Source organism: Symphalangus syndactylus, chromosome 16 (assembly GCF_028878055.3).
Source record: "Symphalangus syndactylus isolate Jambi chromosome 16, NHGRI_mSymSyn1-v2.1_pri, whole genome shotgun sequence".
NCBI lineage: Eukaryota > Metazoa > Chordata > Mammalia > Primates > Hylobatidae > Symphalangus > Symphalangus syndactylus.
In genome coordinates, this window is record NC_072438.2 from 74889098 (window position 1) to 74908209 (window position 19112).

The 19112-nt window shown below is 33.9% G+C and overlaps 1 long non-coding RNA gene across 2 annotated transcripts in view; it reads left to right on the plus strand.

Moving 5' to 3' along the window:
- The first annotated feature begins 4357 nt into the window (after positions 1 to 4357).
- LOC129464794 (uncharacterized) overlaps positions 4358 to 19112 on the plus strand; it is a 55548-nt gene continuing 40793 nt past the window's right edge. For both annotated transcript variants that reach the window (XR_008651749.1, XR_008651750.1), the window contains exons 1-2: positions 4358 to 4588; positions 5528 to 5648. This is a non-coding gene — a long non-coding RNA (uncharacterized lncRNA). The remainder of the gene's footprint in view (positions 4589 to 5527; positions 5649 to 19112) is intronic.

Sequence of the window (19112 nt, forward strand, 5' to 3'; positions counted from 1 at the left end):
CCGCGCCGGGTTTCTTTTATCCTCCAGTCATCCAAGGCTCATTTCCTTACCATATTGTCAGTCTCTCAGTTACTACCTAAGAAACTGTATAAACTCTTACCTTGCTATTATTGTTATTATGTATTTTTTCTAAGGCAATGGAAACACCCTCATAATTCTGCTCGTTTAGAAGATACATAATTTTCTTCAGTAAAATGCAGCGATCACAGGACACAATATAGATGCCTTCCGGACTGAATGTGGAATCTCCATCCTGAGCAATGCTGCCTGTTAGGAAGTCCTCTAATAACTGATTATACAAGAGAACTTTTAAGCTTTTTAAAATTATGGGGTTAGTTAACATCTAAAATTGAATTTAACACCGGACCTAAAGACTTATGAGCTACCTGTTCATAGATATGATCAATACTGCCTGTGGTCAGTTCTGATGCATATTCTTAAATAAACCATTTTCATTTGATCAGGGAGTTTCTCTGTGCCTTTTTCTTTGTATTGGAATGTTGTTCTTATATAAATCCTAATATGAATGTTTCCTAATATGAATGTTAAACCCCAATAAAAGGCCATCATTTGCCTTTCAAAGAGAGTAGACATGAAGGCAGCCTCAGATTATTTTCTAGTGACTACCACCAGGTGGTACTTACAGGCCTTTGCCAAAGGCTCCATCCAGCATAAGTGTCATTGCTGACACTTCTGATATCTTTTAAGCATAAGGGTCACACATAGTCTTATGTTATTGATCTATTGCTATGTAACAAATTGTCACAAATGTAGGTGCTTAAAACAACATACATTTGTTTTCTCATAATTTCTGTGGATCAGGAATCTCTGCATGCCTTAGCTGGCTTCTCTGTTTCTGTCTATCACAAGACTGTAATACAGGTATTAGCCAAGGCTGGGGTCTCAATTGAACTCTAGACTGGGAATGAATCTGCTTTTATGCTCCTGTGGTTGTTAGCAAGATTCATTTCCTTGTGAGGTGTTAGAATGAGAGCCACAGTTCTTTGCTATCTGTTGTTCAGGGAATTTCTCATTTCCTTGTCCATGTGGACCTCATATATATGGCTCTTCCCTTTATTGAAGCCAACAAGATAGCAAGGCAGAACTCATATTTTGTATAAACTAATTAAGAAAGTGACATCTCATCTCCTTTGCTGTATTCTGTTGATAAGGAGCAAGTCACTAAACCAGCCTATACTCAAATAAGAGAGATTGCATAAGAGTGTAAATACTCAGAGGTGAAGAATATTCAGGGCCAAATTAACATCTATCTGCTATAATGATCAACACAGCAATGACTCTCTAAAATTCTGGCAACTCTAGTGTTGTTTAGGTTGCCATTTAATTCCAGATTATTTCACAACTTTGTGGATAGGAACTAAGACACTATCTAGAAAGGGTACACAATTTCTTCAGAAACCAGACAACCAGAGCAATCTTTCTGTATCGTCTTCTGATTTTGGAACTGGAAAAGCACAATAATTTATTTTTGGTTGATTGAGGAATGTCTTTAGTTACTCTGGCCCAAGTAATAAATATGAATTTTACTATTTGTCCTGTACTTCATTCAAATTAATCCATATAATCAGTAATGTAACTCTTCCCTGGGTATTTATATAAATAACCATTACTTTTCATTCATTTTTAGCTTAATCCTCAGGTTAAAATATATATCAGCATTATATCATCAACATAATGACAACAGCTTTCAATTAAATCAAAATTGTTTCTTCTTACCGAGTGATGTCAACACACACGCAAATTTAAATGTCCTTAGAGGAGAACAATAAATGTGTGTTTTGTTTCACCTCACATTAATGAAAATTGGCCCTGCATTTTCCATCACAAAATACCAATTTACCTTCACAATGTGAATTAACACCATATCAGGCATAGCTGATGCTGTTGTAGACATCACTTTACTCAATATTTGGCTGTCCATAGTTAATCTGCGGGATCCCACCAGTTTTTCTCACAAACACTGCTGCACTGTGAAGCAATAAATGCGTAGGTACTGCTACACCTGCAGCTAATATATCATTATTTAAAACTGAAATTTCTGGACATCCCCCAAACAAGCAACATTGTTTCAAATTAAGCATGCCAGTGGATTTAGATAATTCTAAAGCTCTTATTTAGCATGCCTAACTAAAAGCAGATACGGATCCAATTTGGACAAGATCCATTCCCTTAATATTTCAGAGAAGGAAGAATACCCATTTAAATATTGCATACATTTAAACAATATATTTTGGTAAATATGTCAGGATTTGACAACTTCCTTGCTCATCCTGGAACACTCTCACCTGAGCAAAATTATTTTCTCTATTTGATTGATACAATGTATGAAATTTAAGAGGGTGCCATATTTTGCTGGACACTATTTCATGTTTCAGGAAGACATTTTTACCTATTGATTTCTAACACAAAAAGATACTGTGTTTGTGAAGGCAACTTTTTGTAATACTAAAATGAGAAGTAATTTGAGCTGCAGGATTTATCAATATTATCGATGGCTAATTTTCTACTTTTGTGTAGTAAAAGCTTTGATTTCTCAAATTATCATTAATGCACTTAAAAACATTGAAATCACAAAATGAATAGAATTATTTGTGTATGTTCTTTCATATCAATTCCTGAAATATTTTCAAATGGTGACCTTTCATAATTAATGTGAATTTTAAAATTACCCATAAAACCGTTCATGTTTTCTTAGAATTATTGTAGTTATACAATATCACATTATATTAGAACTGTTATCTATAAAATAAATGAGCTCCACTAAACTTGGCTTGCATCAAAAACAAACAGTTTCAGTATTTTATTATATGATAAACGTGGTAACAAATATGGGAAGCATGCCCAAATATGGACAGATGAGTAGTTCATTGTGACAGCTGTGGCTTGACAAAATCATTATCAGTCTTATACTAATATTATTTTTTCCCTGTGTCTCTCTTGCTATAACTAAATTTCATTAACGCTTTAGGAAATATGAGCCTTTCTCCATCTGGCACATGGCTTTTAAAACTCATTTGCTGTAATTTACAAAATCTGCAAACAGCTGGCAAAAATATATTTTTATTAAGTTTTTAGCATATGATTTGAAAGATCTGTAACTTTGTCCACATTCCTAAAACCCAGAATATTTTCTTCATTTTCCAACTCTGGAATCTCCACAATTTCTTTCTAAATTGTAAGAAATTAGGTGGCTTGGTCTTTAATTATCAACTGGTACATTAAGTTCTCATATTTAAATTTTAAATATGGGTAATTCAACTGATCTTTATCCTTGAAAATATTAAAAGTATGAGAGGCTTCTTTTTTGTTCATTTGTTTGTTTTTACAATAAAATTTTTAAACTGTACCTCTCAATACATAACACTGAATGACTACTGTGTTTCCAGCTTTAGACTTTCTTTTGATATATTATACACCATATTAATTTTTTCTATTGATAAAATCAGTTCATCTTTATAGTCCCTTATATCTTTATGATATTAAATCATAGTCCCTTTATAGTCCCTTATATCTTTATGATATTAAATCACAATCTTTAATATTAAACAGTAATATTAGTAATTTTTAATAATTAAGGTTTGTTCCTAGAAAGTACAAATAAAGGAATAATAAATATGTTGTATATAAATACAAACAACCACATAAGCATATGTGGTTTGTAAAAGTTAGAGAAACTTGCAATAGGATATTGTAAAGAAAAAAGCATACTTTTTTTCTCTTCACTCTTTTACATAGACATTCAAAAGAATACTTCTGATTCCAGATTCTCCAGTGGAAACCAAACTAGTGTTTTGTAATTTAACTCAATTCTGACATTGCCAACCTGGGGACAGCATCAGATCCCACAGACCGAAGGCTCAGTCCCACAAGATTGACCCAACTTCAGACACCAATCTTGAGAATAAGGTTATCACCTATACTTTTGACTGACCAGCTACAAATGGGAGGTTTCCAAGGCAGTCTCCTGCGTTTTGGTTAATTTGCTACAGCAGCTCATAGAGCTCAGAGAAACACTTTACTTACATCTGCCCATTTCTTATAAAAGGCATTACAAAGGCTATAGATCAATAGTCAGATGAAAGTGGCAAAGAACTTCCCTGCCTCTATAGGTGTGGCATTCTCCAGAGGCTCCTTGAACCCTGTCCTATTGGGTTCTTATGAAAGCTGCGTTATGTAGGCATGAATGATTGTCTCGTGAGCTGCTGGTAATCAACTCAACCTTCAGCCTCTCCTCCCTCTCTGGAAGTCATGGGGTGGGGCTGAATATTCTAATCCTCTTATTGCATGGTTGGTTTCCTTGGCAACCAGCTCCTGTCTTGAGAGTCTCTGTGAGCCCACCAAGAGTTGCTTCATTAGGACAAAAGATGATCCTATCATCCAAGAAATTGCCAAGGATTTAGGAGATCTTTGTCAGGAACTGAGGTCAAAGACCAAATATTGGAACAGAAGATTCTCTTAGTACCCCTATCTATAAAAGTTTCAGGAGCCATATGTCAAGAACTGAAGGAAAAAAACAAATAGATATTTCTTATTATATTACAACACTACAGATATTCAACAAGGGCAGGTAATAATAACTATAAAATATTTACGTAAATAAATTTGAGTTATGTTTGTTAAAGTACGTGACTAGATGTCCAGAAAACAAAAAGCCTGCAGTTAGGAGTATGTGAACTCTTTATGAAAGTTCTTAAATTCATTAAAGAAGGAGCTAGATAGAATATTTAAGGGAACATGGGGACCCAGAATCAGAGACAGTTTTGTCCTGGAGACATTATCACAAAAGTTATGATCTTGACAAATTTTGGTTCTCCTTGAGACAGTATACACCAAGAGATGAGAATACAGTCCCAAACACCTTCCCCAGTTGATTTCAATAACCTTTTGATATAAATCTACTATCAGATTATTTAATCACCCTGGTACTAAGTCTAGTACCCAGTAGTTATTTTTTCTGCTATCAAACCCCGATGACATGAGTTTACCTACATAACAGACCTATACATGTAACCCTGAACCTAAAATAAAAGTTAAAAAAATTAAATATCTACAATCACACAAAGCTGTAATTTTTGTGAAAGTGAGAAGCAAGTCTAAAACCCTTCCAACTTCCTCATCACAAGAAGATTACAATAAAAGTTACTGATCTTAGAGCAGGAGGCCTAGTAAGGATTTCCTTGAGATTGTATAATCAAAAGAAAATCTTAACATAGATTTGAAAGCCAAGATCACATAATATTTTAATCCAAAAGATGGTTTTCCTAAATGTCTAAGATAAGCAAATACATATAATTTCTGAAATCATTTACCCCAAATGATTTCATGAATAATTGTCATGGGAAAATGACATAGTCAAAAAAGAAAATCCAAACGGATGAACAGACTTCCTGTGATCATATAAAATAAGACTTATAACTGTAAAGATGTCAGTTATCTCTAAATTGGGATGTAGATTTAAAGCTATGTCAATCAAAATCCTAATTCCAAAAATTTACTTTGTTGACAGTCCGGAACAAAATTTTAAAAAATATATCTGAAAATACGAAGAATCAAGAATAGTGAAGATACCATTAGAGAAGAATAACAGAGCTAATGAACTTTTCTTAATCACGAGATTTGTCATCAAGGTACAGTAATTCAGACAGAATTATATTAATATCACTGCAGGCATATGGAAACATAGCAACAACACAGAAAAGAGAGATCAAAAATAGACTCATTTTATGGACACTTGATATTTAATTGAGATTTTATCACAAATCAGTGAGCAAAGGATAGATTTTTAAAATAAATGATGCTGAATAATTGACTGGAATAATTTTCCAGTCAACTGGAAAAGCTGCATTATAGTAGATAAGGGCACAAATCTGGAGCTAGGTGCACACATCCGAGTCTCAGATTTGTATTTACAGCCTTTTAATCTTGAGCAGTTAACATCAGTGTCCTTCATTTTCTCTGTCCAGAAAGTGAGCATAACAATAGCATGCCTACATCAGAGGTTTCTTTTAGGGATTAATTGAGTTAATATATTAAAATTTTGAGATGAATAGCTGACACCTAGTAAACATGATATGTATTAATACGTCATAATTACCTTCATTATCCCTAAGTATATTCAACGTCATGATATCGGAAAAATAAATTTGTAATTTTATCTTATACTGGAATTATTTTCAGGTACAATAAAGGCCTAAGGGCAAAAACAAAATATTAAAGATATTTAATTTCTATCTATGTATGAAAGATACAGGTGGTTTTGTTAAACATGGAAGTAGAGGCCATTTAAATTGTGTTGTCTGAGAGTTGATAAAACATTTGATATTTTCCAATCATCTTTTATGTTTATATCAATGTTGTCACATAACTGGCAGATAATTGTTTTAATGTAGATTTGTGTTTCAGTACGTTTCACAAATTCTTTAAAATCATCCCTCTCCTCATTTCAGCTTACCTAAGACCTAAGTAGTTCTCATCTTTTAAAAAGGTGGTAATGCCCTCTATTCAACATGAAAGGTTTCTGGCTCATCAAAATTCAGTTATCTGTTTTCTATATTCCAGGAATATTTACCACACTCGTGTAGCACTCATTATTTCCTTCCTGTGGAACTTTTAAATGGTTCAATGGTTAAAAATTCTGAGTTTAGTGTGAGATGTATATATATAAGCTTGAGAAGTAATTCTAGCAGTTACTAGCTGAGGATCTAGCTGAAGGACAAGTTCTACACCTCAGTTTTTTTTTTTTCATTTGTAACACAGAATTAATAATCCCTGCTTTATGAGATTTAATTAGAATTAACTTTAAAAAATGTACCTATCAGAGTAGGTATATTTACTTACTCATTTCCAATTTTACTGTAAACATATCAGCAGAAAGCACTGTGCTATGAGCACCATTCAAAATATCTTGTACAGAGACATATTTAATAAGAAATATTTAATAAGTTAATTATGGGAACTGGCTGCTAAAGTTAAATTTCAATCTCCCCATTTTGCTGTGCGTTGCCTTTTGAAAGCTCTAATTTCACCAAAGATAATTTCTTCTTCCCCTATTTTCTTGCATTTACTGCTAACACAAAGATGTCCAATTTCAGAGTTACTGAGTAAAGAAACATTTCCCTCCTTCTATTTTTTCCACATAATTATAAGACACAATTTTAAGGAAAAAGAATCCATGGAGTAATACAATTTTGCTTTTGTGTGTAAAAGGTATTACAGTTAATGGTCCTGGGTACTCTAGAGTGTTCTCATTAGCTGTGATTATGCTATTTCAATTACATCTCTTTCTCTTGTTACTATTATATTATTTGATTTTCTTAAACTCCTAATGTGCTTGAAAGAGTTTGGCCTTTCAAAAATTTTCAAAACAAGTTTTCAACTTATCACTGAGAGTCTTGACCATATTTAATTATATAAAAGACACTGAAAACAATCAACAAACACCACTTTGTTACTGTAGACTGGTCTCTCGCTCTTTCTCTCACTCTAATTGTCTGGGTGTAGGGGAGTAATAATTTTATTTGTATTATGTTATAAATAGAGAAAGATAGAATCTTTCTTTGCCATTACTTGGAGTGCAATATATTCAGGTTGTCTGTGGAAGCTCTTGATTTTTCTGGTAATTTATATGACTGGCATTTTTGTATATTTTTTTTTTCTGGAAACTTACCCAGTGTTTTTTAAGAGGCTAAAAGGTTTTGCTTTTAGTGAAGATTTATTTTCATGGAATCCATTTTGAATGTTAAGACAGAGCCAATTAATTCCACACAGACAGTGAACAGAAGAATTAGAAGAGATCTTGGTATCTATAGAAGTCTAAACTTCGTCACTGACAACTTGCTATCTGACCTCTGTTTCACTACATCTAAACTGGAAGTAGCTTATTTCTCAATAAGGCTCCTTCAACTTTGTCTATATCTAAATTCAGAAAATGTTCTCTTGTACAAAACCTGGAATTTTCTTCTTAATATTTCCACTCAAGCAAGTTTATCCTTAATTTAAGAGCCACTGAATATGAACCTGTTACTTTTTTCTTTATTAGAAACAATTAAAAAATACAAATTCAGGTATGATGGTTTTCTCACAACAAAAATTTATTTGTACCTTCTAAATGTTTTGTACAAATTTTACCATTTGATTTTCATAAAAATTTATTAGGCTAGGTATTTTTACCCCAATTTTTCTTAGGAAAAAGAAATCAGGGCTTAATTTCTTATGTTAAAATAGAAATATCATTGCTTTCACATGGCTTCTTTCTCTAAGAAAAACAGTAATTTGTTTATAAACTGACAATTTCAACTCTTCCTTAGTACACTAATTTATATCCATTAGCCATACTCTATTTGTCTTTATTTTTTGTAAATGCATCTTTTAGAATCATTGCCAATAAATGTAAGGAAGGAAAGAAGGAACGGAAAGAAAGAAAAGGGAAGGAAGGAAGGAAGGAAGGAAGGAAGGAAGGAAGGAAGGAAGGAAGGAAAAGAAAGGAAAGAAAGGAAAGGGAAGGAAGGAAGGAAGGAAAGAAGGAAGGGAGGGAGGGACGGAGGGAAGGAGGGAAGGGAAAGAAAAGAAAGAGAAAGGTTTTCAGATGTAACTTTCTTTAACACTTGTGTCCTAAACTGTGAATAATAGGTCTCCTTCATTACTATCTGTAATTGTCTACATAGGTATAATTTTGAATCTCAAAAGTCTCCAATTTTGTAATAAAATATTGTTGATGCAACTATGGCTCCTGGGTTGTAAGAGCATTGCTATCTACAGTATACTTCTAAGAATGGCATGAGATAAGAAAATGCCTACATTCCTAAGATTGCCATCCATGAAACCAAGTATCAAATAGATAATGGAAAAGACATTTCTAATCTTTGCAAGTATTAAAAACTAACATGTAATGCTTTTAAAGTCACCTTTTTCTGTATGTTGAAATATAATTCTAATTCAATCTAATACCATTATATTAATACAATCTTTCCAATTCTATTTGATATTACATTCACATATTTGGGTCACATACATGCATTTTACTTGTACTCCTAGACATTTATTCTTTTTTTTTTACTTCTTTTTTTATTATTATACTTTAAATTCTAGGGTACATCATTTATTCTTATATCTAAACACCTTTTACTCTAATCACTTTGGATAATTTATATACTTAGGTAACATAAATATTTATTGCCCAATAATGGCTAACAAATATTGATTGGCACAAATCTTTGTACTTTTTTAACTCGTAATTCCCATTACAACCTTTTTTTTTTTAAAAAAAAAATATATATATATATATATTTCTCCTCCTTTCAAAAAGTGACGCTGCAGCACAGACAGGGTAAGTAATATATCCAAATTTACAAAGTTTGTTAATGATAGTGCCTGCGGTGGAGTCTAGGCTATTTGGTTCTAGAGTTCATGCTGTTAATCACCATCTCTTAGAATGCATTATTTTAAGTATCCTTAGTCCTTACAAAGGCAGGCTGTATTAAGTTAGATTTCTTTTAGAGCTCATGTTACATGGCATAGTCTATTATAATAGTACTCAATTAGTGACCAGTTTTAACATTTCCAACCACAAACGTGCACAAACACATACCCAGAATAATTCCTGGAAAATAATTTGAGGTCCGGCCGGGCGTGTGGCTCATGCCTGTAATCCCAGAACGTTGGGAGGCCCAGGTGGGTGGATCACCAGGTCAAGAGTTCAAGACCTGCCTGGCCAACATAGTGAAACCCTGTCTCTACTAAAAATACAAAAATTAGCTGGGTGTGGTGGCACGCACCTGCAGCCTCAGCTACTTGGGAGGCTGAGGCAGGAGAATCGCTTGAACCCAGGAGGTGGAGGTTGCAGTAAGCCAAGACTGCTCCATTGTACGCCAGCCTGGGTGACAGAGTGAGACTCTGTCTCAGAAAAAAAAAAAGAAAGAAAGAAAGAAAATAACTTGGGGTCTAATACACTCTCAGATGTCTTACCTTTGACAGCAACCCTTGGTGAGGTGACAGATAGCTTAGGAGCTAGTGCTAAGACAAATCTAAGTTTACATGTATAGTTATAAATCACCTGTTTTCATGAATTTTTTATTCATCTTATAAGAATTCCTGAAAATGACATTGTAAAATTCATTTATTCAACAATTTGTTACCTGCTATTCTCAAGATATTCTGCCTTTCTTCTTAAAGTATGATCTGAACACCATCATTTAGCAACATTACCTGAAAACATCTAAGAAACACAGAATCTCAGACCTCATTTGAGATCTACCAAACCCAAATCCTTGTTTTTCAAAGATCCCGGGTGGTTTATACGCACATTAAAATTTAATACACAGTGCTTAAGAATATCCAATGGACTCTACCTTTTAGTAGCTTACATTCTGCTCTACTGCACTGTATGGTAGCCACCAGTCATGTGTGGCATTTACACTTAAATGTAATTTATTTTAAATGAAACAGCAAGAAAATTCATTTCTTCTGTAATACTAGCCATAGCTTAAGTGTTAAATAATTACTACTGTAAGAGTGAATATTGTCTTGGATATCTGTGATATAAAATATTTCCATCATTGCTGAAAGTAATATTGAAAGTGCTGCTCTGCAGCAAAAATCAACAATTTTTATTTTTATTTTTTGTAAAGAGTCAAGAAATAAATATTTCAGTTTCTACAGCCTACATACAGTCTCGTTTCTCCTTCTCCTCCTCCTACTTCTTCTTTAACAACCCATTTAAAAAATGGTAAGCAATACTTAGTGGGTAAAAACAAATAATTCATTAATTAAAAAAAATAAAAAACATGCCATGGAGTGAATTTGGTGTATAGGCTATATTATGTAGATGCCCATTCTAGGTAACAATTTTGTAGATAAAACAGGTGATTAAATAATACTTACAAGAAGAGATGTGCAAAGTACTCTGTTGGGTGCAAAAGACCTAAAATAAGAACTAAAAACCTACACAACTTCTAGATTTTCTTGTTATTGAAGGCATTCCTTAATTTTAATCTGATTTTTTTCTAAGAAAAGACAGAGGTGGTACAAAAAATATCTTGAGTTTCACCCAGTGCTAAATCAGCCTTGCCATCAAACATAGCTGCACCAAGGAGGAACGGAAGATTATCATTCTAAATTGACAACAATTTGACACCGATAGCTGGAGGCACAGAGTAGCCGTTTCAAGACACAGTAATGATGATAACAAATTAACTGAAATCGTCCCCTTTATTAGTGGCTCCTCTTTACAAAGACCTCAGAGCCCTGTAAAGTATTACAGAATTGTTTCTGTGAGAAGCTTGGGGTATTTCAGTTGCTCTTTTAACAAAAAGTGCACCATTTACCGCTTGTGTGCATGGAAATTGTGTTTCCTTCTGTAATCCTAATCCCAAAACCCACTCACAGTTAACTCTTTTTGAGATTACACTAAATTATAAAGTTCTCCAGGCAATGGGAAAAAATGTCTTAACTTGTGTTTTGCATAAATTTAAAAGTGATCCCATAATTTGAGATCTCAATTTGAGATCCCAATGCCACACTTGACTGGTGGCTACCATGCAGTGCAGTAGAGAAGAATGTAAGCTACTAAAAGGTAGAGTCCATATGATTTGGGACCTTAATCTGACCTCAAACTGTGTTAGGAAATTTGTATAAATCCAGTGGTAGACACCTGGCTCTAATCAGAATTCCCCTCATCCAAAATTGAAGAGTCTGTTATTGAACTTAGCTGTTAGAACCCGGTCTAGTTTTCCCTTTGAATGAGTTTTCTTCTAAGAGGGGCCTCTGCTTCTCTGTAAAGAGTTTTCTATTGAGCCTATAGAGTTTATTTTCCAATGTTCCTAAATATGTCTGGACCCTAGCACTGGTAACAGCCCAGATTCAGGTGATATTCCTGCAACATATACAGTAAAGATGTAATAAAATTATTTCTAAAATGTGTTCTGAATTATTAAAACTCAGAATTAAAGCAAAGTAACTTTTGTATGATATTTCTAACTGGTAAGTGAAATATATCATTTCATGATTAATAGAAAATGTATTCATGTTTACATGATAAAACCATAAAAACATTTCATTTTATCATTTTGTTGAGAATCTTTCACATAGTAAAAAACAAAACAAAACAAAAACAAAAACAGAAACACACTTTAATACTAAAAATGTATATTTCTGGCAGGGGGCAGTGACTCATGCCTGTAATCCCAAAACTTCGGAAGGCCGAGGCAGGTGGATGATTTGAGGTCAGGAGTTTGAGACCAGCCTGGCCAACATGGTGAAACCTCGTTTCTACTAAAAATACATAAATTTAGACAGGTGTGGTGGCGAATGCCTGTGGTCCCAGCTACTTGTGAGGCTGAGTTGGGAGAATTGCTTGAACTGGGAAGACGAAGGGGCAATGAGGCGAGATCACGGTACTGCACTCCAGCCTGGGTGACAGAGTGAGACTCTGTTTCAAAAACAGTCAATAAATACAATAAAAATACAATTTTCCATTTTATTCTGGTTAAACATCTCAAACTGGTTTATGGTGCTTAACCTGTCCCTGTATCTAAAACTGGCCATTACTTCTGCTTGTAAATAGCCTTTTATTGTAAGTAGGAAAAAAACTCTTCTATCTCAAACTCATTAAATTATTTGTCTGATTATGTAAATTGTAAATGTTTTAATAATGGAGTTACATGAAATACATAATGCCACTGACAACTAATTACGTTGTAAATTGCATTATAGCATGTTTGCTATTTCAATTTTGCTCCTCAGCCAGGAGGTATAAAATTTGTAGCTAAGTATTCAGAGTATAATTACTTTAATAAATGTGCCATTCTTTGCATATATATTCAAGCTCCTATTCATTAAAAGAATTATAACTATGCTTCAACAAAAATAACTTGATTCTTCCCATATCTAAAGATAATTAAATTTTAAAACTATAACTTTCAAATAGAAAAGTGTTAACCTTGAAAGCATACTGATGATACTTACCAGACACATAGATGTAAGTGAACTAAACTCTATTTTCATATTGTGCAAGGTTTGTTCCAAAATGTTTACTAATTGATCTCTTATTTAAAAAGACAAACTAAAGTATATGGGAACTAATATAAATATATAAATATCTGTAACTCTAGATATAGAAATAGTAGCTTTTTAGGCAAAGGCTATCCAAAAGAATTAGATTATATATGAAGACAACTACAGATACAAACTACAAACCACTCAGGGCAGAGAAGGCAAAAAGGCAAAAATATATTTTACACATTCATTGCTTGGTTGTTAAGACACTATGCCTTGGTAATACAGTAGATCCGTTCCCCATAAGATCACCTTATCAATTCACACTACACAAAAGAGTTAGAAGAAAAAGTTCAAAGTTGATGACTCAAACAAAAACCGAGACTCTAGACAGACAAGATATTTCGTACAACACATCATTTGAATACTATATATTCATATCTCTATTTGAATATGTCCTATCATTTGCAGGTTACATAAGGAGTACAAGTCTAGGACACAAATTCTAATGCTTTGCTAAAAAAAACTTATGCTCTCCAAGTGGCCAAGTAATCAATCTAAACTTCAGTGTACACCTGTGGAAAAAAAAAATGCGTTTACACTGTTGGCTCAGGCTTTTATCCTAAGCAACTCTTGGATTCATGTACTCTGTTTCCTCCAGATTTTGCTCAGTGCACTTTCCCTCTGCTAATTTTGATATGTATAATCTTGCTATGATAAACCATAACTTTGAGGGTAACAACTTTTGGGTGCTATGAGTCCTTCTAGTCTGCTGGTCAGATTGGCCCTTGGCTGATGTCTAGAAACTTGGTGGATAAATGATTCCTCATCAGCCTTGACATCCAAACCAAATTTTGGGTGCTGATCTATCCTGCTCTGCAGGTTGACCACAAGATAGAGAGTGCGTACAGCAACAGCTTCTGTGCAAACCTTGGATACTGATTCTCTAATGGTATTTCCTTAGAGACAACACTTAAAGCATTTTGTCACCCTGTTTGCTGGAAAAATTAAGTGGGTCCTATGCTGCTCCACTGGGAAAGAATATGAACCTGATTTCCTCCAGATTTTGCCCTATGCGCTTTCCCTTTGCTGATTTTGATTTGTATAATTTTGCTATGATAAACCATAACCTTGAATATAACAACTTTTGAGTGCTGTGAGTCCTTCTAATGAATTACTGAACCTCAGTGATATTTGGGACCATCACATAACATGTTAATAGTTTTGCAGAGGACTAAATTAGACTCAGAAGTATGCATACCTCTCCTCTTGATGCCACGTCTATCTCCTATTATTACTTACCAAGAGCCCAATTGTGCAACTGATTGATCATGTTGCCATGCCTTCTACATCAGTAGAGATTTTCACAATCAAAAACAAAAAGTAGTTTTTCTATAATGTTTTCCAACTTTATACCCTGTTAAATTATGACACTAAATTATAATTGTGAGAAATAACAATCTGCATTTGGCATATCATTATAAATAAATGGCATCACATTTATTTTCTAATGAAAGTAAACATTACAGAAAAATTAGAAAAAGATTTAGAGACATACTATTTTATTCTTCTGAAAACAAATATTGAAATAAAAGTTTGTACATTTGCACATTTAGGAAGCCCTTGGAATATATAAAATTACTGCATTTATTTACATAATTATAAATATTATTTAGAAATTGAATTCATTTTAAAACTGATTCTGACAAAACGATGGTCTCCTATTTTTTCTAATTTGAATCCTTGCTCTCATTATGAAAACAATTTATGTTTATGATTACCATGTAAAATGTAGAAAAATAAACCTGTAATAACAAAATGATAAGCATTTTTGTCTTCCCATTATCCAGGGATAGCTTTGTTATGACTTTAGCGTGTGCCCTTTGCCTGTGTATGCCTCATTCTATTTTTTTCTTTCTCTGCGTGTATAGTCGAACTAATTAAAATTTTAAAGCACTATTCACTTAAAAAGTATGTTACAAATATTTTATGTTTTTTTCTAAAAATGATTTTTATGATCCAACATCATAACTTTACTATTAGCATTTCTTGTTGGTGTAGAGGAAACATGAACAGGTTTTCAAAAGATAGGGAATAGCAGGAACAACTTTATACCAATTAATTTGACAATTTTTGGGAAAGTGGTAATTTTTGAGAAACACAATGTACCAAAACAAATAAAGGAAGCAATAGGTATTCTGAAAGTCTGATATCTGTTACAAAATTAAAATCTATTATTTAAAAAAACTATAAAAATAAACCCATATGCTTAGACCCATATAGATTCATCATATTCTTCCAAATACTTAAGAAGTTCATGTCAGATTTATACATAACCATCCAGATAATGAAAAATGAAGGAAGAAATAACAATTATTTTTATGAGGCCACAGTAGCAATGATACCAACACAAGATAAATTTATTACACGAAGAGAAAAATGTAGAAACATAGATTTAATAATCATTGATGAAATATCAGCAAAAGAAATTAGGCAATAAGGAAAGGGATGAATTCATCGACCAAAGCAGGTTAATTCATAGATGCAATAGTAAGTTAGCATCTGCAAACATTCAATATAATTAATAATGTTAACAAAAATCGAAGGTCATATCATTTCAATAAAGAAAACTCTCTTAATAAATAATAATAAATGTACTCATAATATTCACTTTTAGTAAAGTAGAAATAGAGAATGACCTTTTTGTTAAAATAAGGCGTAATACTGGCCAGGTGTCCTGGCTCAAGCCTGTAACCCCAGCACTTTGGGAGACTGAGGCAGGTAGATCGGTTGAACCCAGGAGTTCGAGCCCAACCTGAACAACATAGTGAGACCCACTCTCTACAAAAATTACAAGAATTATCTGGGTGTAGTGGTGTGCACCTGTAATCCCAGTTATGCAAGTTGCTTAGCTAGGAGGATTGCTGGACTCCAGGACGTTGAGGCTGCAATGAGCCATGATTGTGCTACTGCACTCCAGCCAGATCAACAGAGTTTGACCCTGTCTCAAAAAAAAAAAAAGAAAAAGAAAAAGAAAAAAGAGTAATACCTCAGTGGAGTGACATCACCAAAATGGCAGAATGCGAGTTATCTGGCTTCACTCCCTGACAGAAAACCAAAACCAAATATCCAGCACCAGGATCATCACCAGCAGTATCACATGTACTTCAAAAATATGTACAACTATTATGTATTGATAAAAAATAAAAACGATAAAAACGTAATAGTTCAGAAAACTACAACGAAGTACAAAGATAACAAATAATAGTGAAGTATGAAAAAGCTAACTCTGAGTTCTGCATGAGACAAGGATGCCTGATATCATGTATACTACAAATCATTCTACAGAACTGGGGCATAGCCAGACAAGAAGGCCAAACATTTCCACTAACACCAGTACAATACAGTGCAATACAATACAATACAAGACAAATAAAGGCAATACAATGCAACACCATAAGAAAATTTTTAAAATACAAGATATATTATTTGGAAAAAAAACAAAGAGATGATTGTACTTAATGTAACCAGCTCAAGTCCAGCTGTTTGGTGCTCAGAGTCAAAACATGAGAAGCTAGGTGTGGTAAAGGAAAGCAGCTTTTATCAACCAAATGCTAGCAGATGGGAGAATGGCTGGCCTCAAGCCTCAAAGGAACCATCTCAGCCTTCTGAGCTGAGTGAAGGGGTTTAGGAAGTAAAATTTGGTGTGGGGAATGTACAGGGGTGGGGCAAGAGGGTGCAGCTCTGCGTGTCTTGTTCTGAAGGTTATCTTGCATAATTACCTGTCTGGAGGTTGGGTTTGTGTGATGCTGACTTTGGCCCAGTAGTGGTAGACTAAGCAGGGGGATTTGGCAGCTTGATGTCTATCCCTGATTTGATTCAAATTGGCCACTGGAACTTCTTTCTTTTGGGGGAGGGGGATTTTTTTAATTATTTGTAATTAATATATAATAGTTATATATAATTACAGGGTAAAATGTAATTTCTTAAAAATTTCAACTTTTAGATATATGGGGTATATATGCAGGTTTGTTACATGAGGATATTGGGTGATGAAATTTGGGATAAGGATCCCATCACTCAGGCAATGAGCACAGGACTCAATAGGTAGTTTTTCCACCCATCCCCCTCTCGCCCTCCCTGCTCCAGTAGTCTTCAATGTCTATTATTCCAACATTGATATTCATGTGTGCTCAATGTCTAGCTCCCACTTATAAGTTAGAACATGCCATATTTGTTTGTCTGTTCCTGCATTAATTCACTTAAGATTATAACCTCCCACTGCATCCATGTTGCTGCAAGGGACATGATTCTATTTTTTATGGCTGCATAGAATTAACGGTGTATGTGCACCACATTTTCTTTATCCAGTCTACCATTGATGTACACCTGGGTTATTTCCATGTCTTCACTATCATGAATAGCACAGCAATAAGCATACATCTGCATGTGTCCTTTTGGTAGAATCATTTATTTGCCTTTGGGTACATACCGAGTAATTAAATTGCTGGGTTGAATGGTAGCTCTGTTTTAAGGTTTTTGAGAAATCTCCAGACTGCTTTCCACAGTGGCTGTACTAATTTACATTCCTACCAACAGTGTATAAGTTTTCCCTTTTTTCCACACTCTCACCAGCATCTGTTTATTGACTTTTTAATAGTAGCTATTCTGACTAGTGTGCAATGGTATCCTATTGTGATTTTGATTTGCATTTCTTGCATGATTCCTGATGCTGAGCATTTTGTCATCTGTTTGTTAGCTACTTGTATGTCTTCTTTTGAGAAGTTTCTGTTCATATTTTTTGCCCATTTTTTTAATGGAGTTATTTGGTGTTTTGTTTTTTTTATTTTTTTTGCTTGTTGATTTGTTTAAGTTCCCAATAGGTTCAGGTTATTAGGACTTTGTTGAATGTATTGTTTATGAATATCTTCTACCATTATGTAGGCTGTCTGTTTGCTCTGTTGATAGTTTCTTTTGCTATGCAGAATCTCTTTAATTAACTAACTAATTTAATTAGTAATTAGTTTAATTAGGTCCCACTTGTCTACTTTTGTTTTTGTTACTTTTGTTTTTGTTACAATAGCTTTTGCAGACTTACTCCAAATTCATTGCAAGGCTGATATCAAGAAGAGTATTTTTAAAGTTGCTGCCTAAAATTTTTATAGTTTGAGGTTTTTCATTTAAATCTTTGTTACATTTTGAGTTAATTTTCTGTATATAGTGAAAGGTAGGGATCCAACTTCAGTCTTTGACATGGCTAAACAGTTATCCAAGCACCATTCATTGAATAAAGAATCCTTTCTGCATTGCATGTTTTTGTCTGCCTTGTACAAGATCAAATTGTTGTAGGTATGTAACTTTAAGTTTTCTATTCTGTTTTGTTGATATATGTGTCTGTTTTTGTACCAGTACCATGCTGTTTCAGTTACTGTAGCTTTATAATATAGTTTAAAATTGCCACTAGAATTTCTAAGCAAGCATGTAATTAGATAAGAGAGTGCTGTGCACAGAAAGTGCTGGTGGGAAAGGGAGATAAACAAAAAGTTTGAGCCACAAAAAGGTGGCTCGTGCCTGTAATCCCAGCACTTTGGGATGCTGAGGCAGGCAGATCATCTGAGGTCAGGGGTTCAAGATCAGCCTGGACAACATAGTGAAACCACGTCTACACTAAAAATACAAAAAATTAGCAGGACGTGGTGGTGTGAGCCTGTAATCCAAGCTCCTAAGGAGGCTAAAGCAGGAGAACTGTCTGAGCTCAGAAGGTGGAGGTTGCAGTGAGCTGAGATCACGCCATTGCACTACAGCCTGGGCAACACAGCAAGACTCTGTCTGAAAAAAAGAAAAAAAAAAGTTTTGAAAGTACAAGGCTATATTCTGATATTCGGATGGAAAGAAAAATTCAAAATTAATTTCAAGGCTGAGATACTCAGTTACATTACTTTCAAATGTCACTATATAAGCACCAGAATGGCTAATATATGAAAACTACACAAAACAAAATGTTTAGGAGGTCTAAAACCACTTACAACATCGGAATTACTGTTGGTAATGAAATTTGATGGAATACCTTTGAAAAAATAACCATATGAATATTCCATAAC